General features: G+C 38.7%; 2 long non-coding RNA genes across 2 annotated transcripts; one reads left to right on the forward strand and one right to left on the reverse strand.

Moving 5' to 3' along the window:
- Nucleotides 1–24,497: 24,497 nt before the first annotated feature.
- Nucleotides 24,498–25,268, reverse strand: LOC124158290. The gene is made up of 3 exons (XR_006864760.1): nucleotides 25,136–25,268; nucleotides 24,944–25,015; nucleotides 24,498–24,783 (listed from the first exon to the last, which is right to left on the reverse strand). It is a non-coding gene; the product is annotated as an uncharacterized LOC124158290 (long non-coding RNA).
- A 406-nt stretch (nucleotides 25,269–25,674) lies between these two features.
- Nucleotides 25,675–26,445, forward strand: LOC124158291. The gene is made up of 3 exons (XR_006864761.1): nucleotides 25,675–25,807; nucleotides 25,928–25,999; nucleotides 26,160–26,445. It is a non-coding gene; the product is annotated as an uncharacterized LOC124158291 (long non-coding RNA).
- Nucleotides 26,446–27,305: the final 860 nt, after the last annotated feature.

Consider the following 27,305-nt stretch of genomic DNA (forward strand, 5'->3'; position numbering starts at 1 on the left):
CTTTTATTGAAAATTGCTCAAAAACACAGGCGTGGCGCATGTAATCCTAGTCTGAGTCACATGATGAAGACTACTCATATTCGACAATATTTTCGCTGTTCACCAGAAGATTTTTCACCTACTCTGGTAATTTTTTTACTTTGCGGGGATCATCATCATCATCATCATCACTGGTCAACAATCCTAGGATTGGTTTGACGCAGCTCTCCACTCAGTTCTCCTATCAGCTAATCTTTTCACACCTACGTATTTCATCTCTTTCACATCTCTCTTTACTTGTTCCATATATTTTGTTCGGGGTCTTCCGTTTCCATTCTTGCCTTCCACTTGTCCTTCGACGATTGTCTTCATCAGGCCATCATCTCGAGATGTGGCCTATAAGGTTGTTCCGTCTTCTTATTAAGGTTTTCATGAGGCTTCTCTTCTCTCCTACCCTCCTTAGGACTTCCTCGTTACTAACTCGGTCGATCCATTTGATTTTCATCATTCTTCTGTAGCACCACATTTCAAAGGCCTCTATCCTTGCCTTCTCCGCTGCGGTCATTGTCCATGCCTCACTTCCGTATAGGAGCATACTCCAGATGTAGGTTCTTATAAATTGTTTCTTTACTTCCATATTTAAGTTTCCCGCTGTAAGCAGGTCTCTCTTTTGGTGGAATGCTCTCTTCGCCTGGGCTATTCTGCTGATATTTTCTTTCTTGCTTCTCCCGTCACTAGTTATCTTGCTTCCCAAATAACAGAATTCATCCACCTCTATCAGTTTTTGCCTCCCTATTTTAATGTTGGTCTTGACTTCTTCTCTTCTGCTGCATACTAAGATCTTGGTTTTCTTCGTGCTTATTCTCAGTTGATATCTACTCATTACCCTAACCATATTAACCAGAATATTTTTCAAATCCTTCTCTGTTTCTGCTATAACGGCTATGTCATCGGCAAATCTTAGCATGCTTATTTTTTCTCCATGGATATTCACTCCCAATGCCTTTTCTTTGATTTCCTTAATGGCTTTTTCAATGTAAACGTTGAAAATTACGGGTGACAATGTACAGCCTTGTCGCACTCCTTTCTCAATTCTTGCTTCTTCACAGCTGGGCCCTGATTTTATCACGGCTACTTGGTTTTTGTATAAACTGTGGATGATTCTTCTGTCATTATAAAGAACCCCAATTTCCTTTAGGATTCCAAGCATTGTGCTCCAATTGCGGGGATCCCCAGCAGAAAAATAAATAAAAATATATGATGTAAGCAGAAGCCTATGGAAAAGTTTATGGCTTGTGGCAAACCTAGAAACTTCCTCAGTGAGTTTTTTACAATATCTTCTTACGTCCTTGTGTCTGGATTCCCGCGCCCATTTGAAAAGCTGCCCAATAAGAAGTATGGCATTTTTCACAATTTCCAATCCATGTATTTAAACTTTGCGAATAGTTGATGGTATTTGATACCATGGATAAAGTTTTACATGCGGTTTAGCTGTTTTAAGGCCGTTAGCTGAGAGAAAATCCTCTCATTTACTTGAAGTCCGATCGATACAGCTCTCAAAATTAATGAGAATCGGGTAATTAGGTCGTCCGAAAATACTGGAAAAGGATTTCACATATTTCACACATTCAGGATTGTCGATTAATATTTTTTACCAACTCGAAAATATTTGGGAGATATTGTAACACAGCGTCATGAAGTTGTTATTGACTGTTTGAGCTAAATTTTATTCAACTTCAAAAATCTACTACTCATTCTGAGGCACTCATCCCACTTTCGAATATATTGAAGGAAAAACACTTTTTGAATATAGGCCGCAAGCAAAGTTTTTAACTTCTCATCTGATTAAAAAAAAACGTTTTTTGTGCAAAAAAAATAATACGAGTGATTTCTTTTGCTTCATGAACCCCCTTGTATTTGCTAACGCCACACTTTATAAATTTTGGCGAGTTCTTTCATCATATCCATAACTGCGCAACGACACTGTGAATGCCCTTCGGCACAAACTTCATCAAGGAGTAATGAAGGGAGATATATCTATATCTACATAATACCCCGCGAGCCGCCTAAAAGGCGTGTGGCAGGGGGTGTTAGGACACCAGCCGTTTACAACTATAAATATATATAATTTATATATTGAGCACTCGGCTAGAAATAAGCGAGTCAATCGCAAAGACGGCATATTTTGGAAAAATCAAAATTATAGAATGGAAAATTTGGAAATGATAATAATGAAAGAACAAATCTAGGTGCATAAAGGAGTAGCCGCCGAGGACAAAGGCCTTGGTGAGCGCTCGAACCGTTAGGTTTAATGCCATCAGCACACGACTCCTGCGGAAAGACCATGGGCAAAACCATCAGAAGATGGAACGCGCCATAAGTACACCACAAATAACCAGTATTTGAGAAGTGCAATGCGCTCTAGATTTAGAAAAAATCCATTCTCTTAAACGGACTGCTACGCATGCCATGCAAAAAATCCGGAGTGACTACCCCGTGTATTGCGGGGAAAGGCGCTTGACAACCACCCGACATCACTTTGCTTTGCTACAAAAAAATCGGAGGGGTACAAGTTGGTGCAAGAATTTTTTTCCGTCTAATATTATTATTAGTCGATAATCAATATGAATAGTGGACAAGGGATCGGGTTGGTGAGGTGGCTAGAGTGTTGACTTCCCACCCGGCGGGCTCGGGTTCAAATTCCGGCAGTGGCAGAGAATTTTCAGAGACTGCCCGATCCCTGCTTGAGTGTTGTGTGGAGGACGTTTCAAGCGCAACACTCCGTCCGTCAGATGGGACGTTAAGCCCTGGTCCCCTTAGCGCCTTTTGTTAAGAGCAGGCTAACGCCGACGCCGGGTTTCTCTCCACCCTTCCTTCCACACCCTTCCCTCATGGCGCAAATGACCTCAGCTGTCGGTCGCCTCCTCCAAATACCATACCATAGTGGACAATCACTGATATTGACAGCATTGAAATCTAGACGTATTAAATTTGAACCTTGTCAGTAGTCTCGACTATAGACTTCAGTCTTCACTCCCGGTGTAAAAATCACAGGAGCGGCAAGCGGCAGTAACTACTACTTTCATCCTAGTATTAGGCATACAATAAACAAAAAACGGTGAAATTTAAGCAAATGATAAAGTTAATAAAAACAATTGCAAATAACAAAAGTTTGCAGTTAACTAATTAAAAGGATAGTACTATCAAAAAATTCCCTAAATAATTTTCGAATTATGAATTGCATATCATTGCTTTAGGAATAAACCGTGACAGTTTTCGTAGAATTCGAGCAATCAAGCTTTCAGAGAATTTTATTGATTTTCGGTGAGCAATCAAAATCAAACAGTTTATTTTGAAAAAATTACTTTCAGTTTTACATACACTGGACATTCTGAAACGATGGTATAATATTCCCGGAGCGAAATAAAAAAGTCGATCTCCGATTGTTGGCCGGCTTTTTTTTATTTCATTTTTATTAAGTCATAGAGGTATGTTTTGAAATAATAGGAAACAAACAACAAAACAACCTTTGGTTGGGGACATTAGTTTTCCTATTATTTCAAAACATACCTCTATGACCTCTGACCCCATTGTGACCCTCGCTGGTAATAAAAAGTCGACAATATGGATTTAAAAACAGCAAAACTGACTTGGGCACCCTTTAAAACACATTGTTACACTCTTTTGCTATCATGGTGGGCCGATTTAACTCTATGACCCTTGACCCCCATTATGACCTTCGGAGGTCAAAATATCAACAATACAGATCTACGAACAGCCTAACCGACTTTGGCACCCTTCAAAACCTATGGTTTGACACCTTGGTTGTCATGATGGCTCGACGTTTGACTCTATGACCTTTGACCCCAATTGTGACCTTCGGAGGTCAAAAAATCATGAATACGGATCTACGAACAGCCTAACCGACTTTGGCGCCCTTCAAAACCTATGGTTTGACACCTTGGTTGTCATGATGGCTCGACGTTTGACTCTATGACCTTTGACCCCAATTGTGACCTTCGGAGGTCAAAAAATCAACAATACGGATCTACGAACAGCCTAACCGACTTTGGCACCCTTCAAAACCTATGATTTGACCCCTTGGTTTTTATGATTGCCCGACTTTTAACTCTATGACCTTTGACCCCCGTGGTGACCCTCGGAGGTCAATTAGTGATTAATACGGGTATTTGGACAATACCAATGACTTGGGCACCCTACAAAACCCATGGATCGACACCTTTGTTGGTATGCTATTCCTTTTGCCACCCTTATGACCTTGACGGTGACCTTACTGGGTCAACGGTTGAATATTCGTAAATAAAAGTGTTATTTTCGGGTTTCTCGTGTCCGAAAACCTAAGAATTGACATATTGGTCAATGAAATTCACACTTTTGTCTATCTCGATTTTTTTAACATTGAAACCCCATAGGGCAAATTCTAATTTTTGGTTTGGACCCACTTTGTGAGGTCAAAAGGTCAAAATTGTAAAATTTTGCTTACACTTAACAAAACTTTCATGAATATTGCTCCATGCAAAGTTACTAAAATTACAGGTCAAAAATGACACACGACCCTTGGGACAGTCTGTATGATAAAAATTCTTGCTATGGTCCTAATACCGGATCTGACCCTTCCCCAAGTGTGCCTAGGTGGTCTGGTAATGATGTCAACGAGTGCTCTTCTTTATGAGCTGCGCAGGAATCATTCTTAATTCTCTAAAACATAGGTGCCGGAAGTTTAACCCGGCGTTACTCGCGCGAGATTCCCGATCGAGGTTACTCGCGTGGGGTGCTCCTGACACCCCATTGAAATTTTTTTAAAGAAATAGGTTAGACAATATTGTTTTTGAAATAATTACTAGGATTTATGTATTTTCAAGGATAGCGTCATTGAATCTACGATGGGTTGTTGCATAAAAGAGTAAACAATTCAATTATGGTAATTATCAGTGCCCAAAGGCAATATAATAGAGATGAACGAATGGAATTAGATTTTGAGGTGGAGAAATCTGATAGAAGGGAAAAATTTAATTTGAGTTTGTCTTTTAATCATACTTATGACAGTGCTTATTATGATTTAAATCAATTTTTACTTGCAGTTTTAATATTGAGGGAGAGCGTCATTCTCACGGCAGAGGTGACTTACATTTTCCCAGGAAAATGATGCTTGATTATAATGTTAACATGTCTGAAACAATGACCACTGTGACCCCGTGTTCCATCTGAGAAATTTTTGTGTACACTTTCGATACGTACCTGAGATTATACTTGGGGGGTGGTGTTCCCCCCAAAATTTATACCTGAATTCTCATATGTCTCTCACGAAAATTACTTCCTCAGAATCTTCAATATGCACTGTGAATAATGTTATCATGGCATAAGAACGTTAGTCCGTTTTCGCCGCGTTCTCACACATCTTTCCGTAACTTATCAAAGATTCGTAGTCTAGGTTTCTAATAAACATAAACAGATATTGATATTTTAACACTTCATTTTCCTTGTCAGTGATCCTTAGGATTTTCCTTACAATCTTTGCGAATGTAAATCATATGGCTCGCGCGCATCCAATTATTGCACGAGCAACTGAAAATTTTGTTTTAATGTCTTTATTCCGCGGACATACAAATCATTTACCACTTATTCCTTTTCTTTGCTTCGTAGCACTTTCATGTGTTGATAAATCAGTGAAATAAGCCGTCTTTCTTTTCAGTTCATTTGGGATCATTTTCATCTCCGATCTTCTTCTCCTTATAAACTTTATCTTTATTTACTTTATCAACTCCCTTGCAATTTCTTGCAGGAAATTTGATCTACATATCATGCTTCCTGGATATACGTTATTGTATATAAAAAATGAGTTAATGTCTACCACGTTTATCAGGTGGAAAAAAATCACCATTGGCCATCTATTTGAGTTTCTTGAAACACTATATGTTACGCACATCTCATCCTCTGTGTCAACACCACCCTTATTGGCGTTATAAAAAGATATCAACTCTGGTTCCTTCTTGTCATCAGTTGAACTGTCTATGCTCATACTGCTATGCATCGCTGACAGCAAAATTATGTTTTTACCTTTTTTGGAAACATAAGATAAGATAGTCATGCTCTTTCTAAATCCAAAAAGACTACTATTCACCTTCCTCTGTTTTGTACAAACCATCTGTTGTGGCAATTCCCTTTTGTTTTTTTAAGAGTTCCCACCAGTGTCAATTTACTTTGTAACATATATTCTTCCAAGGGGACACTTGTAAAGCAATTGTCAACAGTGACGTTTCTCCATGTCCCTGAAATTGGTTCTACTAAGCGCCTTATCACCTCTTTAGGAGTGTTGTCTACTTTGTAGGGTCCTTCGGGTTGACTCCCTGCATACACCTCCAAATTTTAAGTATAGAATACATTAGAGTCAACCAATGCAAATATTTCAATGCCATATCCTGCAGGTTTATTTCGGAGATATTGCCTGAATGAACATCTTCCCCTAAAGCCGACAAACTGCTCGTCTACCGTAGTGTACTCTGACATGACATAGTTCTCCTGAAACTTTCAGACCAGCATTTCAAAAAGTTGACTAATCGGAGCTAATTTGTCCATAGTTTTTCTTTGTGCCGTACTGTTGATATCATCAAATATGAGACACAGCAAAAAAGCACGGAATCTATGATAATTCATGGACGCGTAAAATATTTCAACACCCAAACCATCTCGATCCCATAAATCCTTCATATTTTATCGCCCAGATCTATTTGTTCCCGAAAAGAGCAGAAGACCTATGAAACATTCAATTTCTCCCTCATCAGTTGGCCTGGCATCCCTCGCATGCGAATAATTCACGCCTACTTTTTGAATTTGATGATTTGTACACGCGGAAATTGTATATATCTCTTGCCCGTCAAAAAACAATCGAAAGCAATCTATAGAGCTCTTGACATTTTCTTTTCTACCTTTGAATACAGGCTTTTCGGAAATGATATTCCTTTTCGGTGATCTTACATGGGGCGCGGTTCTTTTTTGCTCCATGTAGTTGTTTTGTCTTTCCCCAGTAGAAGTTTTTTTATTTTCAATGGGTAGTTCATCTTCGGAAATATCAGCCTCCTCCTCAGTTTCTGTTTCTTGATCTGAAGATTCAACAAAATCAGAAGAAACATCCTCCGTGTCACTCAATTCTTTACCGGATGATTCGTGCAAAAGTCATTCAATTTTTTACCAATTTTTTATGTTAGTTCACCAGCAAAAGTACATTAGGTATGTATAATAATAAAAAAACACAGTTCCATTTCGCCGACAAAAATTTGATTAGTAAGAAATAAGCATAAAAAGATATTTCTTCTAAAATGATGTTGTAAAATAGTAACAAAAAATTAAGTTTCTGAAATATATTTTAGAAGTAGGTAAATCTATAAAAAATCAAACTTTCAATAACAGGTACGTAATTTTCACTGGGTGACCTATCACACTAGGTATGAAATTATGGATGGTATGTGGCGATGAAAAAATAATATTTTCGGAAAAGTTGTGGATAGTCAAATCGAGAAGAAAATCTGAAATATGACATAAGATATTATGACCACTAAACCATGAATATATTTAATATTTCATCAGTACTGTTCAAATAAGGTATGCGTCCAAGAGAAACCTACCTCACAGGAAGCACATGCCAAGGAGTATGCGGCACGGAGTCAGTTGGGGTGTTCAGGACACCCCGCGCGAGTAACGCCGGGAGGAAACATAGAGCGAATGATTTGAAAGGCGTTCCCTAGCATATAATAGTAAAATACTAGAATTCATGTTACATTCTAACACAAATTTCACAGTAACAATGTGGCAAGCAACATAAATGAGGCTTGGTGTAAGCATCGATCGTAAAAAATTGAGTAACACGAGCATTATTCTGTTTTGAGGCTACTATTCAAGTTACTTACTAAGTATGGTTGACAAAGTTAGTGTCAAAAGAAAGAAAACAAATCATATTCCAGCTACTGAAAAGGAGAGGTTTGTGAAATTAAGACTAACATATCGATGCAATGAAACATAGGGTGGGGTGTTCAGAACACCCCGCGCGAGTAACGCCGGGTTAAAGACATGGTTGATATCTATGGGCCCTCAAACTTAATTCAGGCTAGGGAAAGTTAACAGCGTTTCCTTACCCACTTATTTTTCCCTTCTCTCAAAGTGAATTAGCGTACCGATTTTGTGATTACGTACATTTTCACCACCAGGAAACTAAATAAACTCACGGTGATAGTTATATTTTCGTGGGCAGTTGACACGAACTTTATTTTTTAGCAATGAACGATTGAGACATGGATTCAAATTCGCCGCAAAGCGTGCCTCTCGCGGCCATATTAGGGTGCCTTCACAGCTCCGCGTTGCGTCGACGCCACGAGAGCTCCCGCTCCGCCAGCAAATTTTTCCCTTCACAGCTCTGCGTTGCGAAACGTGGATTCAAATTCGCCGCGTAGCGTGCCTCTTGTGGGCGTGACAACCGGGGCTCGCTACATCAGCGCCGCTATTTGATGCGATCGGTGGGAATCACAGGAACCAAGGGAGTGGAGAATCCTGTGTAGAGTATTTATGGTTTATGCATTGACTAACCCACGGCCATGACATCGATTTGCAAAAAACTAAACTGCTCCACCAAGTCACGTGGTTCTGAGATGGACAGGAGAAGGAATCTATCAATAAGAAGGGAATAAATTTATACAACATAGACCGTGGATGAGCATCACCAATTACCCACACATTGATTAATTTGGCCTTTAATACATAAAACACAGTAACCAATACAGGCAACAGATGGCGCTGGAGATGAAGAAAAACTATTTCTTAGAAATGTCGGGGATCCAAGATGGAGTACCTCACACGGACAGAGGCCAAAGAAATATTCTCCATCGGACATTCCCTCACGAAATGTTTCTCGCCATCCCAACTTCTTGACATTCTTTTTAAGACACTTGCGGGAGGCGACGGAAGAAACGGGCCCGATTCTTGGAATGTGGGAGGTCCAAAAGTAAAGAATGAGCAGATATATTAACATCATTATTGAAAGTACAACAAATAATCTTTGGATCTCGAAAAAGCATCCGTGTGGATTATGTTTGCCTTAGCAAACAAAATGGGGTCTGAGTCAAGAATTTTAAATAACTGCTAATGAACACCATCATTGCTAGGGAGAAAAGGCAGAAAAATACGATTTGCTCGGCCAAGTGAAGTGGCTAAGTTTTTTTATTTCATTACACTAGCGCAGTCCTATCTAACGTACGAAGAATTCAATTGACTGGCAACAGATTCGAGCGATCGGAAAGCCCTTGAAGATAATTGCCATCCCTCTTTGAATCGACGCTCGAGAGAGAATACAAATGGCAGCACATTCCTCTAGCGCCAGGCCACTAGCCACGTCGCCTCGAGGGGGTGGGGATTCCAGGGGGGCGGGAAACAGAGAATGGAACACGGGAACGAGATTAGGACAATGTAGTCCTACATCTCCACTCCACATAAGAGCGGGGTGACAACATTGCCACCAATAGGAAGCTCCGTCCGTCAGCACGAAAAGAGGGGAGTAGGTATAGCTGGCACTCCGATGAGCGATCATTACTTTGGAGAAGTGATACGAGAGGCATGAAGTATTACGTTAGCATATTTTTGGCCATATCAAATCTCTTATTTACCTCTGGTATGCAAAAAAGCGTTTGACAAACCTCCTACAAAAATTCTTAACTATGAGTTCTCTTCTTTCTATATTCGCTCTACATAAAGAAAACCTACGACCTGGTGCATTTTTCAAGCGTTGATTTAGAAATGCCACATGACTTGCATTAAAAGATATCAACCGATTACATAAATAGCATCAATTAATAATAGTTTATTTAATTAAAGCAATTATTAATAAAATATTAATGTTGCACATAGCGCTATATAAGGTTCTGTTTAACGCAGAAAAAAATTACTCTGAGCGCAAGAAAATTACTCGACCTTTACTCTTTTCTTCACTGTGCAGTGAGAATTTACTAACTTACGAAAGCAATGCTATCAAACCAAAGGGGGGGGCCGTCGGGGTACGTTTCCAAGTCCCAGGTAGCCCAAGTCGAGAAGACAGATATGCCGGTCATTGGTCATTCGCGACTCAGCGCTCGAAAAATGCATCGCCCAAGCGGCGAATGGGCTCGAAAACTGTCGTTATTATATTTGTGACTTATTAATATTTTCTTGTTCATAACTTTCATATGAAAATGAGGAGAATATTTGGTGCAGAAATTGCTGCATGATTTTTTAAATCTCGAATATGAGAAGACAGTTTCCACGTTAGACCTTAGTGTTAGACCCCCCCAGAAAAAATCCTGGATCCGCCCTTTTATGACACCATACTTCCACTTGCCAGTGAAAGTAAACAAACTCGTAACCCCTCGCCCCCTTCCCGAAGGGATTCTGACGTAATACTTGACCGTTCCCAAAGAAGAAAACCTGGAGGCTGGGGCTTTTTCATCTGCAAACAACATGATTTACGTAGCTGCAGTGAATTGTAGGTAAATAAATCAACATGCATCTCATAATGAGTAAAAATCTGCAACGATTATTTTAGCTAAGTTGGGATGCATCAGTGAACGTAACGAAGATTTTATTTTTTTCGGAGAGAAAATTAAAGATTCAGTTAGTACAGATTCAGTTCAGTTAGTGGTTAGATTAAAATCAGTACATTTTAATTCACAAGAAATGGCACCAAGGCTGGAACGCTACGACGAAAAAGATATATTCTTAAGTTGGCCATTTACTTTTTTTATTTCGAAGGGAAATCAATCCGTTCTTGCCACCCACTATTCATGAGTTGGTGACGTAATTAGAGTTTTGGCTTCCTCACTCATTCGCTAGGACCCGCTCATTTTAGGAAGGAAACACTCACGAGACAGTAAAGAAAAACTATACACGCAATGTGAAAGAGCAAGAGTTGGTGACATCATCCATTGATCCGCTTAAGAGTTACAGCGGATGTTTATTTGCCGACGGTAACTCGAGATGCAGGGTAAAAACGAGAAAAAAATGTGTTTTTATTTTACAAACTCCATCACGACCAATAGTAAAATAAAATAATTGAACGAACCAATTGCGTTTCATGTGCTAACATTTGCAAAAAAAATCTCTAACCACGGGTACCAATATGGATTAGGCACATGCAACACTTTTTCGAACTCTAAGACATTGAGCACTCGAGATCCAAATTGAATTAAAGGGGAAAATCCCATCCGGCAAAAGGAGAGATAAAGGGATTGTCATCGTGGAACGTGCCATATCCTCTTACACACTCCACTTGTGCCGAGAATATAGCATCGCTGCAACACCACGTATCGTGCCATTTCGTTCAGCATCTGGGAGAGGGAATCCACAAATTCCGACAAGTGCCGTTTCGTCAGGCAATAAGAAAAGAGAGGTGGGTTACAGGCATATGACGCGTTCCCCGTAGGCATATAGGATTTTCCCCTTAGGTTATTGGGGAAGTTATGTGCGTCCCCCTAAAAATATATTCACTTATGTGAATGAGTAAGAATCAAATTTTTCGCAATGATTCAGCAATTCAAAGATTGGTTTGACAAAACTCTCCACTCCGCTCTCCATTAAGCTAAACTTTTTATGGTTAAGTTTTCCTTCTTTCTTAAATTCTTTATATACTATCGTATATGGCGTATTCTGGGCCTTATTTTACCCTCTCCCACTTGCCCATCCACCTTTCCGTCTTCATCAGTCAATCATGCCTAATGATGCTGCCCCGTCTCCTTCTAAGGAAATTTCGAAGACTTCTCTTTTCCCCACTCTTCTAAGTACCTCCTCCTTTAGGCGTGCAACAAGGAATTAAGAATAGGGGGGTTTCAGGCGTAACCTACACTGGGGGGTCTGGAGGGTATGGAATACCCACCAGGGTAAGCGGGAGGTGCGGGGGCCCTCCCCCAGAGAATGTTTAAGATAAATGTTTCTAAATGGAGAGTTTTGCGGCTTCATGAGGGATATGCTATTAATCTCCACACTATTCTACAAGTAATATTTATCCACATAAGTAAAACGGATTAAATTTAAAAAATTCTCTGAGCTCTGGGAATGGTTTTACCCCCCAAACCCTCCTCGCTGCGCCACTGTCGTCATTAAGGTCATTCCACCTCAAATCAACAAATAATTGTCCCTTAGGATTTAAAATTTCGAGAAATACTTCTGCATGAGTGTTAGTTCAAACTAAATTTAATACCGCAATTTGGTTTTGATAAAAAAAACGTTGTGCGCTTTATGCACATTTTAATTTTTTCGTGAGTATCGTCAAACTGCATGGAGTGGAGGGGGAAAAGCTAAGGGTTGTTTCCTTCATCAAAGAAAACGAAATACATTGATTGCTACTCGTTACCCACCGTTAGTGTATATATAATTTACAAATTATTTGGTTTTAGAAATCCCAGTTTAGACGATTGGCAATGGCCAATTTTAACCTCATTTGAAAAATGCCAGATTGGCGCCCATGCGATTCCACTCCACGTGACGTCACAGGGGCCTAGTTTCTATACGAGTCGAAAGGAGTTTTACATCGTCTGAGATTACCAATGCATGCATGAGGCACAGAGTTCAGGGAAACGTCTCTTAATAATCACCTATTAATCCTGCCTAAGGTCGGAAAGTCTCCTTCGTTTGATAAGGTAATCCTTTAAGCCAAGCGCTACCAGCTAGCAGGGTACTCTGCTACCTAATAGCATCCTGCGTCGTATCAGCGCTCAAATTCTCGCCCCAAGGTCACCTCACTTGCGGCAGCGAGAACTAGAACGACGTCACACGGAGTTTTCCCAGCATTCATACTTACCCGTCGCGTTTTCGCGCGCTTGAAATTTTTCACTTTTCGTTTAGTCGCGAAAAATAGACATCGTCATTCAAAAATCTAAGAGCGTGAAATGCGCTCTCCAGAAGTAATAATCTTTAGATTTAGCCAATAAAAAATAATAGGAAACCACCCTATTTCGATTAGGGGCCATTTTGGATGTTAGTGAGGATGTCCCTGCTACGAATAGCCCCCGAAAAATTGAAAAGGGAAGGAAGTACGTATCTCTGATGTGGACCATATTTCCACGTGAATGCCTCACTCTCTGGACTGTGTGGCCTCTCTTCATACCTACCCCTCCCTTCTCATTTCCCTCCACTCTCCCTTCCCACATGTTAAGCCTTTAAGCCTATTTGCAGTCATTCAAGTCGAGCGGCATGCTACTCCCCGCTTGGCCGTGTCATTAGCCGCTTAAAAAAATAAAAACAAAAATCTCCCTCAAAGTTGCCGGTCGAAAAAAAAAGACTAAAAGAAAACATTAACACACTCGCACGACGGATTACGCGTGAGACACATGCGTGCGTCAGAGGGGGAAACGATAAAACTCCTGATTCGAGTGGAGGGGGGCGGGGGACACCCGGCAGGGCTTGTCCCCTCAAATGTTACCTTTTGTGCGGTTTTTGTGAGCAACTTGAAAACCATGACCTCTACTGAAACTATACCAGAACAATAATTTAAAATAGATAATACTTGCAAAATAAAACATCCCATGCCAATAGTTTTTTTTTTAACAGGAGTTGTAATTTACGAGTCACAGGGAATGTAAAATTGGAAATTTTGGAAATATTTCACGACATTTGTAACGAGGAAATTGCTACGACCTTCGTCGCTTTTCATCAATTATAGTTGCACCGTCTTATCAATATTCGTTGAGAGAATTCGATAAACTGTTCCTTAGTTTCCACCACTCAGCCGTTCTTTCACCACCCCCATCTACGTACACGGAAAAGAATAAGCGAGCAATGTGGAACGACAACCAACGTAACAATAAAACTGTTGAATATAAAAAAGAACAATGGTTTTCCACCTATAAGAACAAAAACCTAACTATGCCCTTCTCTCATTCATAACTGCATACTTATCCCAGCTTGCGATGATTATAAAGAAGGACGTTAATTTGAGAATACAATTGAGCGCAAATTAGTAAACAACTGCGCATAATTGATAACGCCAAGTGAATACACTTAAAGAATTGATAGCGTGTTGTTATTCACGAATTCATTTGCGGTAATCATACAGAAGAGGAGAAGAATATATATTATTTTTAAGGAAAAGGTACAGATGCAGTAGACCACTTGTAACTAGATAAGTGAAACAAAGAAATTATTTAAGTTACTAAACAAACAAACAATTACAAGACAAAGAAAAACAATAAACCCATTCGGTGGCCACATCCTTAGTACTTAGGAAGTTATTTGATAATTTTGCATTAAACGAGATGATACCAAGTCAGTATATTTCTTATTAATAAAGAGAATTTTTTCCCTTATGTTGACCTCGTTTAATTCATTTTAACATATTTATTGGAGAGTAGGTCAACACAAGTCATCAGTAAAAGGTGGTATAACACTGTGTGCTCTTGCTAGCCACAGCATAAGCAATGACCATGTTTTTTATTATGACAACGCCGAAATTTTAGATCATGAGGTTATTTTGAAAAAAAGACTTTTCAAAGAAATGGTTTACATATCAAAAACAAAAAACAGTTGTGATAAAAAAACAGACATTGAAAACCTCAATAAAATTTATTTTTATTTAATCAATCAAAAGTAATGGTAACTAGGTGGGGTCATACCTTAGTAACATAATACCAATAAATATGTACAAAGTTAAGGTATGTCAAAATTTTTTGTGAATTCTGTTCTACTTTAAATTATATTATACTAAAAAAACGCTATCTTAACATGTATTTATGTAAAAAATATTGTATATCTTTGTATGTTATATTGTTCTTATGTTTTTTCTTTCATAGCCCTGATGATGGTTTAAAATAAACAGAAACGTTGGCAATAACTTTTGTGCATAACATACGTTGACCTACACTCCAAGAAATATTTTAACATGAATAAACAGAATCATTAATGATTAATTAAGCAATCGTTGTGAAAATTAAAAGTGAGGCAGTGGTTGAGGAGTCCCAGAAAACAGACAAATAAAATTCACCAATTAGAATCAACTCACCAAAGTCAAAACCCTTTGACACGGAGTCAGATCACAGATCACTAGAAGAAACTGTTCACTTGATTGAGGTCGATAGAAGCCTCCAATGGGGGCATTTCTAGACTTGAACGTGATGATTACCCGAAAAGGGAGGCACTTTAAGCAATTCCACTGTCTAATTATAAATGTCTTTGTCGCTTGGAACTGGTGAGCTGAATTAATCGCGATAAAATCTTTTCTCGAGGGCCTGTCTCGGCGATAAAACCAACGGGACCTGGTGAATTCACAATCATTTATGGAGAAGCTTGACCATGTTTCGAAGAGAGCAATCACTTCCTAAGACGACCGCTCACGAGTATTTAACACCAGAATGCCCGACTGGGTCAAACTGACCCAATTGAGAATATTCATGCTGATAACTTTTAAACGATGAAAATTTTTAGCCTCATATTTCCTGACTTTTAATTATTTTCATGGATTTACCTCTGTACAAAATTTTCGCATGATAGCATTAATTTTTTAACCTTTTCTCATCTCTTATACCTTCCGTGCCCGGATGGGTCATTTTGACCCAGGCCTTGAAATTCATTTGAATCCTATCTACTACTCCTTTATATTCAATGTATCAGTTGTTATAATAATTCATTTCCATCCGTATGCATTGCTTAATTATTTTAGGGGTTGTTCAGAATTGATTCATGGTATTGAACTCTAAATCTTCGGTATTATAGTTAGACTTCTTGCCTTCACTCTCCTCATAAAGCCGTTACCCTTCTTCTGTTCTAATGTTACCAATTGTCTAATCCTTCAGCACGTTGTGCTATCATTTCAAACTGCAAATTCTAAATGGGTGACAACAGAATAAACAGATTCATAAGGTACATGTGATACCTGTGCATTTCAATAAATTGAAGTGATTATGAAGATTAATTATTAAATTGAAGTGATTATAAAGATTAGCTATAAAAGATTAAGAAAGATTATCACGTAATACAATATATGATTGATGAATAGACGATACCCCAAGGAAGGATGAAGGTGAAAAAAATGGAAGATCGTAGGAGGAAGTTGGAGAGAGGACGACGAAGTGGATCACTCAGGTGCTTCGATACCACACGTAACCAGACGAGCGCGTGATTGAATTACAAACGTCCATCAGATTGATATCTAGAGAGGAGATTCCTTTGCAGAGGAAATGGAGAGAAAGATTACTCCTCCGAGGATCGATATGCATTATCGAAGGAGGACTAATATCAATTTATATGCAGCAAGTGTAACGAAACTGGTATTGTGAACGGAATGCATTCACATAGACAGCTAGAAACTGTAAAAGGATGAGAATCATTAAGGCCGTTTTACACGGTACACGGAATGCGCAGTCTGACGTACGTGCGAAGGCGCAGTCAAAATTGCGTCGTGTAAAGCGGTGAATTGCTAGAACACACGCGAGAATGCGTGGATGCGAGACGGCAAAATAGCCCCTGTTCTAATTTCGTTCATGCATTCGCGCATTCCACGGCATTTTAGAAATTAATGCAGCTCTAACTTGCGCAATTCCGTGTCCCGTGTACAACGTCCTTTAGACAATGTACACCTCTTTATTGGGCATGCAAAAATCTTTTTCGAGCTCTCAATAGAAAATCTAACAATTTTTTTACTAAGTGTAAGAGCACTAATTCAAACAAATTATTTAATGATAATAGACTCACGTCAGACATTCAGAAAAGCACCAGGGTTCAGTAACCTCTGCCTGTGGAATTGTGTCTCCTGAGACGATTTCTAGGTCGTGTCATTTGCCGCACCGCAGAAAAAATCTTTTCCCAGAAATAACCGGGCGAAAAAATAGCGAACCGAAAGAATGAAGCACACAGGGGTAGGATTAAGCGTGAAACACTTTCACACGTGAGTCAGAGAATGTCGGGAAAGTGTCGTTTTGAGCGGAGGGAGTATTCTTTGAGATCCCTTGCTTCTTTGCAAAAATCAAAGGATGCACTATCCGGGTGGATATTAAGGGCAATGTTGGCGATTGTGGGAAACCCCCTCCCCCCCCCCCCCCCCCGGCCAGGGGTTGACTCAGATCGACGACAACAGTAACCGGCGAATTGTACTATCATTTGCAAAAGTCTTGCAACAAATCGAGCGGCGCCACTTTCGCTCCACAAAGATTGTGCCCGGAAATTGTATGGTTTTCGGGTGTATGCAACAACCCAATACTAGTCTTCATGGATCAATGCATGGAGAACGGGTCATTGGGTGGGTGAGGTATTTTGTCATCCTTTTCAGTCTCGGGATTTGACCGCTTCCATTTAAGTGAAATTAATGTTTATGATATTCCCCCAAACACATTGTAGCATTTAATGCAGTAGGAAAGATCGAAGGTAATTCCTCGGAGAGATTTTAAAAAGTTGGTAGCTTGGCTCTTTTTGAGTGATCTCAGCTCTTTTCAGAGAGCTGGAAATCACGAGTCGTTCACTGTGAACATGGCAGACTTTTGTTTACATCAATCGACTCGGGTTGATGTTTTAATACAATATCTACGACATATGATACGAGGCAGCTTTGAAATTCCCAGTGTTTCATCATATAAATATCTGAGCAAACACGTAAAATATGAATTAGTTAAGCTGATTGGCATTAATCGTTGCGTAAGTAATAACAGAGTTCTCCGACGTCCGTCAATCGGTAAAGATGTATTCCTTTCCACTTATTCAAAGTATGACGAGGAAAACTTAATTCCAGCTAAAAGTCCCATTTTTAATGATTGTCGGATATAAACAGGTATTGTTTGATAATATGTTCTACTGCTGAATTAGTGTGAATGCGAATAATAACTCTAAGCTGCTCTGTCGTTTATGATTAAGTTATCTTATTTAGATGCAATCATTTACATATACACTGATGAATTCGGGATAATGTAGGATACTTACTTAGCATTATTAATTGAATTATCTACTTGCATTAAGTAGGTTTCATTGTATTAGGAAATGTGTTTGTTGGCAATACGTTTTATGTTTAAGGCATCAGTGGAACTGCAGCTCATTTCATAAAAAAATTTCAAGTCGAGTAAGAAGGACGTAAGCAAATCCTAACAGAATTTCTGTTTGTAATGAATGTGTACGCTTGCTTCATTAAAAATACAAATACCGAGTTTGAAACATAATAACAAATAATAATAACTTAAAAAGACGATACCATACCGAAGTCGCAGGCGACAACATCATTATATTCCTATTGTATATACTAACCAGCCGAAACATAGAGTATGCGAAAGCCTCCGTGCTCAAGTTATAATCATATAAACGAATAAAAGACTAATATACCGAGAAAGTGATTATTTTGATCAAATTCGTTCAAGTGAGAAGCCGTAGGAGAAGCACATGAAGGAGCTCAGTGTTACAATAATTACAAATAATCAAAATTACGACTCGGTGACCTTGAGCTAGTAATAGCTCAGTGGATAAACAGTCGGGCTGGTGAACGGAGGGGTCCGCGTTCAAGTCCTTCCCGTGGCCGAAATTTTTTATCCTCCTCAAAGCCGTATTTTATTTTAAAGTTTTTTTTTATTTTTGAAATTTATGTTAAGAGGGTACCAGCTGTTAAATTTGAGCATTTTTTGCAACAATTTATAATTTAAATGACCGTGCGACGGGAATCATGCGTAGTTAGCGCGGTAGGACGAATCAATTGCGTTTTCTTGAAGGAACTCCAATCAGAATCACTGGTGAATGTAATTCCTAGTGCTATATGGTTTCCTTTACAGGTCCGTAACTGCTAAACATTATTAACCTTTGGAATGAGAACTATCGTAATAATCTAAGGTTCCATATACGTAATTTCTTAAATAGATCAATTTTATCTGATTAAAAAGAAAATTATGAATGATATTTTGCAGCGATTATGCTGTCCGTCTATGTAGTATGCTGCTTATTTGTCATCAACTTGTCGCCATTTCCTACCAAGTTAATTTCTCCAGTAAAGTTTTTCAGAACAATTTTACCCTTTTTCGTTTCGTAAATGAGCAGTGACGGAAACTTTTCTTAGAGATAGAAAAAGATATAAATTAAGTGAATAATTTTACTTTAAAACTTTAGGCTTCAGTATTCTACAATCAGTGTTTTTTAATACAGAAATTTTGTTGGAAAGGGACAGAATGTGAGACTAGCTGATCTATTAAGTACAATCCTAGGAATAACCTATGTAATGGTAATCCTTAATCGCGCCCGCACCACGGCGCTTATTTTTAAATATAGGAAAGGCTTATCTTGAGGTATTTATCAACTATTTTTCTAGTGCGTACTTTCTTCAAGCAAATTGTGGCATCAACATGTATATGATAGTCCTACAAATTGGCCCTATTTACACTATTTTGGAAGTACGTGAGAATCACTTACGGCCTGCAAGTTTTACTCCAGGTAACCTACTTCTCGTCCCTGGCTGGTAAAGTTGCGATAAAGATGTAGGGCAAGACGAGGTGCAGGACCTATTAGCTGACCAAAACTACGGCCCGGGAGCACCCGATTCAGCGTTAAGAGCTGAGGGAGCGGCTAAATTATGCGCAAAGTATTTTACCTGCCTAATAGATGCGCAAAGTATTTCCCTCCCTAAAAAAGGGCGAATATTGGTTTAAATTGACTTTCAATTTAATCTCTGTCCGTTGTTGTTATTGGAAACCTTACCAATGGAGGCATTCATGGATAGGGAAAAGTCGTACTATTAAGTCACTCTTTAAGTTGGTTGTCCTTAATAATATAATAATGGCCGAAATATTAAAATCGAAACAATAACTAATTTATTATAACAAAAAGAAGATTAATGCGACATGATCACTAAATATGTTAGTGCTATCGTAAAAATTGAAGCCTCTCCTAGATATGTAAACAGTAAAAATAGAGACACATTCTGCTAGCAACGATGAGGCCTAGCGATTTTTTTTGGCAATCAAATCCATTTTTTTCCGAAGAAACATTTCCATCGGTGTAAATATATTTATCCAATTAACAAATTGATAATTAATGAAGAAGAAAGCTTATGGAGCTATCTTTATCAGCTTCAACCTACGTAAAGAACTATTTAATGCCAATCAATTAAATATGGTGGAGACGACAGAGTCGTGTTTTTTTCCGGAAAATTGCCAGTTAATTTTTTTTCATTTATTAATTCTTCTATATCGAACAAATATTTCAACAACTTAATATAAAGTCTCCTGAACGACGTTGAATCCCTAAAAAAAAGGGTTACGAGCGAGTTAATTTCCGTGTTCCTAATGGCGAAATCGTGCCCCCAGCCGGCCTTATGGGGTTTACCATTGGAAGCCAGGCGTCATAGGTACCCACTCTTTTAACGGGTAAATATTTTCAATTATCTACTCCAGTCAACTACGGGTACAAAAATAATCTCAAACGCGGCGACGACTTAACAACATCTACGCTCGTTTACTCAACTGAACATCGTAATGATTTCCTACGTCTCACTCCCGTGTCACGATGACCCGTTCGTGAGTCGTTCCCGAGCTACCATGAAGATTCATACCTAGATAGTGATCATACAAACTTAATGGTGGCCAGAAATCGACAATGGAGCGAAAGTGGCGCCGCTCGATTTGTTGCAAGACTTTTGCAAATGATAGTACAACTTTAGATGATCGTGAAAAATCAGCAACTGAACCAATTTCGAAAACAGGTGAAGAGGGGGCCGGATTGGAGGAGGAAGGGGCCGAATTGTGGCCTCATCTGGACCAGCTACAGGAAAAAAAATAAACCAAATCCTCTAGATCCCCTCATACCTTTCCTCGAGGTTCCGCGTGGAGTGAAATGGCAATTTGATGATGGATTTATGTAGCTTATGGTAATCTTATACATTATTTCTACTGTATAGATACCTTTTTCTCAACTTATACGCAACCAAACTCTACAAATGAGGTACCAAAATGCACAGAATTTATCAGAGAACATACGACGGCATATCTTACTTCCTAAATATTGCTATTGTTTCCTAAAATTGGTTTTTAAATAATAAAAAAAACAACAACCTGTAAATATTCCTGACGTTAACGGCGCACGAACTGATATATTTGTTCATTTACAACAAATTCTCGCATTCTTTAAATAACTTTTATCAAAATGCTGCTGATTCCACATTCAAGTCTCCTGTTGATACGTAAGTATGAGTCATCATGTGCGTTTAACAGAGGATAGTGTAATTACTTCCAATGTTGTGTTTAAAGAGGTCCTCTGATCTCAATTTGTACATGAACATTCCAATTAAATTTGTACATAAAACCCTGCCTTATTTTTCTACATTTTAAAATTAGAAACGCGCCTCTCCCCCTGTGTAACTGCATTGCAAAGAGCGGGGGACGCCCGCTGGGAGCGGGCGCAGCACGCTAATAATAATAATTTTTGGATTGGATTGAAGTGAATAATGTAAAGCTAGAATTCCTACAATATGGGTTGAAAATACAATTTGAGTGTCTCTATCCCATACATACATGCATTGTCTAAGCGCAAGAAAAATTTTATTCGCAGCATACTTTGGGTAGTCTATCACCAAATGAATCGTTTCAATCGTAAATCAATCATATGAGGATCATAAAAACAATATGTACTAAAGCCTGAAGTAAAGATGATGAAGCTCCTTTTTCAACTGGATGTTGCATTTATCCAACTAAAGCTGTCGAGAAGAAAAAATAATTTTAGTTACAATCTGAAAAAAAAGTTCCGGATGAATATCGAATTATATAGGCACTTAGAGAAGACAAAAAATAGTAAAGATAAAATAAAAATGGCCTAGAGATATGGAGAGAAGTAATGTTGAGAAAATCTTCCGAGGAATTCAATTAGCCCTAAACCTAAGAGAATACAGATGAAACCCAGTCAGTCTCATAGGAGTTTGATTCACGCTGTGATTTGGGGTGATTTTTTTATTTTAAAATAAGTCCGCTGGGCAGTGATGATTATAGATTCATTTCAGATTCAATACATAAGATACAATGATTACAGATTCAATATTTCCAATAAAGTAAATATACTCTAATTAGAATACTGCATAAAATTTATAATATCCAATACATTAGCGAATTAAAATTGTTGTTAACAGTCCTTACAAAAAAACTATTTCTCTGGATCACTACCGTCACCGACGCAAGTGCTGCCTTTTAAAAATCTTCTATATTATTTCTACTGTATAGATACCTTTTTCTCAACTTATACGCAACCAAACTCAACAAATGAGGTACCAAAATTTATAGCATTTATCAGAGAACATGCGACGGCATATCTTAATTCCTAAACATTGCTATTGTTTCCTATAATTGGTTTTCAAACAATTAAAAAAAAAACAAAAAAAAAACAATTTCCGTAACCACCAATTTCCGTAATTTCATTCACCGCCTGATGGTGCGTCCTGTAACGGACGCGAAAGCTAGCACGACAAAGCGCAACACGCAGCTGCACCCGGAAGCCGTTAGTGACGATGACTCTCGCTGCGAAAACCTACGTTAAAAAAAAAAAAAAAACTGTAAATATTCCTGACGTTTACGGCGAACAAACTGATACATTTGTTCATTTGCAACAATATCTCGCATTATTTAAACAACTTGTATCATAATGTGGCTGATTCCACATTCAAGTCTCCTGTGCGTTTCTGTCATCATGTGCGTTTAACAGAGGATAGTGTAATTACTTCCAATGTTGTGTTTAAAGAGGTAACCTCAATTTGTACATGAACATTCCAATTAAATTTGTACATAAGACCCTGCCTTTTTTGTCTACATTTTAAAATTAGAAACTCGCCTATCCTTCTGTGGACCTGCATTGAAAAGAGCGGGGGAAGCCCGCTGAGAGCGGGCGCATCACGCTCGTTTATTTAAATGCGCGGTGGATGACAGTATATTTAGGGGTCGGCTAGTGACTCTTCTATTGCATTATTTGTTCGAGAATACCTCCTACATTATTCGAATGCCACCCCAGCTGGGAAGGAAGGAGAAGGACATCGCCGGTCAATTGCACCGTACCTCCTCTTTCTGTTGCTCCGAACACACACGGTGGCGATGCCTCTGAGTACGGATATTTCCCTCTCCCCTTCTTTCTTTGAGGGGATGCTTCATCTGAGTCAGCCACATCTTCAATTCCAACTCACCTCAGTCACATTATCGTCGCTTCGATTGCTCCCACCTTCCGCCTCAGCGCGTCTTCAACATCGAAGAAGAGAAAATGATCTCTCACGCTCCAATTGAGGCTCAATAGAGACATTTTCGCCGTTATTTGTGCATAGAAAGAACTGGACCTCACCCCTATATCAAACTTGACCTACTTCCGTTTCACTAACTCGCATCCAAGTCAATTTATTATGACAAGGGGTCGTGATACCACAAAGGCAGTGAAGCTCATTGATGGACATGAACGCTCGAACACGTTGACTAGGATACAAGTGTACCGACGCGCACAGTAAATTTCTTTGTAAGCACTGACCCGTAAATTAAGCCGAAAATTTGATTAGAAATCAAAATCACGCCACAATTTAAAATAATACACTGACACGTTATACACATTTTTTCATTTAAAAATTATGAGAGATTATATTAGTGAGGAAGAATTTTATTCTTTGTAACTTACTTTTCCCAGTAATTTACCGTATTATCATTTATTAAATTTAGATTTCGGCTCAGACAGAACGATGCCATTTTTGGAAAACAGGATCCTCAATCAGTCTTTTGCAATATAACTAATAAAATTCATTTTAATTAACCAAGAGGCATTCGATTGGTTATCGGTTAGGTAACTTGGTTTTAACAAAAGCAAGTAATTTCTTGTAATATTTCATGCATGTCAACACATCTAAGGTAAAGTAGGGTCTTTTGAGGGTAATCCTTAAAGAAATTTTTAATTAATCACGAAAAGCAAAAGATTTGCGTAAGAAAGCCTAACCCTAGCCCGAAAAGACATGCCGACACATTCCGGTAGCTTTTTTGTTAAAAGGGAAGGCATTAAGGTTTAGAATAAATAGGAGAGATCAAAAAGAGATTCGGTGCTCGGCATTTAAAATGATAATCAAAGTCAGAGGCAGAAATTGAAAAAAGCGATTCACTCGAATATGGGATAGGGGTATAAAATAAACTTACATCCTTGGTGTCAATGATAGTAAGATAATTGGGATGGAGGGAAATAGAATTGAGCCTAGAAAGAAAGTAATGGGAGGCTATAACGTATGATGGAGGAGACTTAACGAAAAATGGAGATAGGCATCTACGAATATATTGATACGTTCCATTGGAGAGTTTCGTCAGGATACGTTTAGAGGGATTAGGTTTCTTTCTTATGAGTTGTAAGAATGATACTGGTAAATGGCAATGATATGTGAGACGGTGAAAGAAGGTAATGCTCGACTGGCTTAGACCCTCAAAGGGACCTTATGTTTTCCGGAGGGCGTTCAAATCGCTCTTGAAATCTGGGTTCAGGTCCGACAGTAAAGGTGATGTAGACCGTTAGTTAAATTATTAAATAAAAAATTAAAATTACTTTTTAAGATTTGTAATTGGGCATCATTTGACCTTGATACAATGTGGGCCTCTATGGGCCATGATGATATTTGTTATGAACATTTATCTGAGTTCCTATACTTTGGTGCCCCGGTTTATAATTGGCAACAGCCTCGGGTGCACCAACACCTATTTCATCATCATATTCTGCGGCTGGTGCACCTTGATCTGTATCCATCGATTCACATTCATTAGTTTCGTAACCAGTGTCGTGTGCACCATTCCTGTCCTGTTTCTTCTTGGTTAATACCATCTGCCTCCCCTTAAGAAAAGATCAAGAATGTTTTACTGCATCAAAAATTGATAAGGCGTGGTTATTATTTATATATATACCATTAAATATTAATACCACAATATCCCTTTTAGTGCGGGTAAAAGATAAAAATTTAATTATTCCGTATCGGCGATACAGAAAATCTTACCATAAATAGGTTTATGGTTATCAGGTCTAATATCTGGTTGTTTGGCGGGACAAGCGTCGGTCAGTCCTCGTTCTGTTTAGAAAGGATAATATTGATTTATATTTGCTGCGAAATTCGACTATAAATTGAGAAAAAGTTGAGATGGAGGAACATTCCGCCGTTAAATGTGTATACAGGTATATAGCAACTCACCAGATGGGAAAAAGTTGATGCCGAGGACCAAGATTCCTACAAGGAGGAAGACTTTTGCGTTGACCACCATCTTGTCCGCAACACCTAATACACTTTCGCTTGATTTCGAAGATCGAAGGTGAAGAGCACTGTTTAAGCTCTCGGCTTATATTAGCTGAGGATCACCGTAGACCCATATTGCCCACGTTGATGACACTTTGTCCTGAATGTGATCACGTTATTTCCGTGATTCATCGGCGTGAGATTCATTGGTTCGCTCAACGGCAGCAAACTAACTAGCGGAAATGTGCGTCATGATCAGCTCGGCAATGAATCACCGAAATCACGTGATCATATTGAGGATGATTTGACTTCGGTGATTCATTGCCGAGCTGATCATGACGCACATTTCCGCTAGTTAGTTTGCTGCCGTTGAGCGAACCAATGAATCTCACGCCGATGAATCACGGAAATAACGTGATCACATTCAGGACAAAGTGTCATCAACGTGGGCAATATGGGTCTACGGTGATCCTCAGCTAATATAAGCCGAGAGCTTAAACAGTGCTCTTCACCTTCGATCTTCGAAATCAAGCGAAAGTGTATTAGGTGTTGCGGACAAGATGGTGGTCAACGCAAAAGTCTTCCTCCTTGTAGGAATCTTGGTCCTCGGCATCAACTTTTTCCCATCTGGTGAGTTGCTATATACCTGTATACACATTTAACGGCGGAATGTTCCTCCATCTCAACTTTTTCTCAATTTATAGTCGAATTTCGCAGCAAATATAAATCAATATTATCCTTTCTAAACAGAACGAGGACTGACCGACGCTTGTCCCGCCAAACAACCAGATATTAGACCTGATAACCATAAACCTATTTATGGTAAGATTTTCTGTATCGCCGATACGGAATAATTAAATTTTTATCTTTTACCCGCACTAAAAGGGATATTGTGGTATTAATATTTAATGGTATATATATAAATAATAACCACGCCTTATCAATTTTTGATGCAGTAAAACATTCTTGATCTTTTCTTAAGGGGAGGCAGATGGTATTAACCAAGAAGAAACAGGACAGGAATGGTGCACACGACACTGGTTACGAAACTAATGAATGTGAATCGATGGATACAGATCAAGGTGCACCAGCCGCAGAATATGATGATGAAATAGGTGTTGGTGCACCCGAGGCTGTTGCCAATTATAAACCGGGGCACCAAAGTATAGGAACTCAGATAAATGTTCATAACAAATATCATCATGGCCCATAGAGACCCACATTGTATCAAGGTCAAATGATGCCCAATTACAAATCTTAAAAAGTAATTTTAATTTTTTATTTAATAATTTAACTAACGGTCTACATCACCTTTACTGTCGGACCTGAACCCAGATTTCAAGAGCGATTTGAACGCCCTCCGGAAAACATAAGGTCCCTTTGAGGGTCTAAGCCAGTCGAGCATTACCTTCTTTCACCGTCTCACATATCATTGCCATTTACCAGTATCATTCTTACAACTCATAAGAAAGAAACCTAATCCCTCTAAACGTATCCTGACGAAACTCTCCAATGGAACGTATCAATATATTCGAAGATGCCTATCTCCATTTTTCGTTAAATCTCTTCCATCATACGTCATAGCCTCCCATTACTTACTTTCTAAGCCCAAAATTATTTCCCTCCACCCCAATTATCTTACTATAATTGACACCATGGATGAAAGTTTATTTTATACCCTAATCACATATTCGAGTTAATAGCTTTTTTCAATTTCTGCCTCTGACTAGGATCATCATTTTAAATGCCCAGCACCGAATCTCTTTTTGATCTCTCCTATTTTTTCTAATTCCTCATGCCTTCCCTTTTAACAAAAGAGCTTCCGGAATGTGTCGTAATTTCTTTTTGGGCTAGGTTAAGGGTTCCTTACACAAATATTTTGCTTTGCATGATTGAATAAAATTTCTTAAAGGATTACCCTCAAAACACCCTACCTTACCTCACATATATTGACGATAAATTCCTTCTCTTAGTCTCACGACGCGACGCCTCCCTAAATATCCTTCTCTCTTATCTAAATCGTTTGCCTCTTATCTTTTAATTCTTCGCTTCCATTTCATCACCAACTTTACCATTATATGCGTAGACATACTCGACTCCATTTCTGATGTTCTTTAATCTAACTCTA

The sequence above is a fragment of the Ischnura elegans genome, chromosome 4 (genome assembly GCF_921293095.1).
Source record: "Ischnura elegans chromosome 4, ioIscEleg1.1, whole genome shotgun sequence".
In the NCBI taxonomy this organism is placed as follows: domain Eukaryota; kingdom Metazoa; phylum Arthropoda; class Insecta; order Odonata; family Coenagrionidae; genus Ischnura; species Ischnura elegans.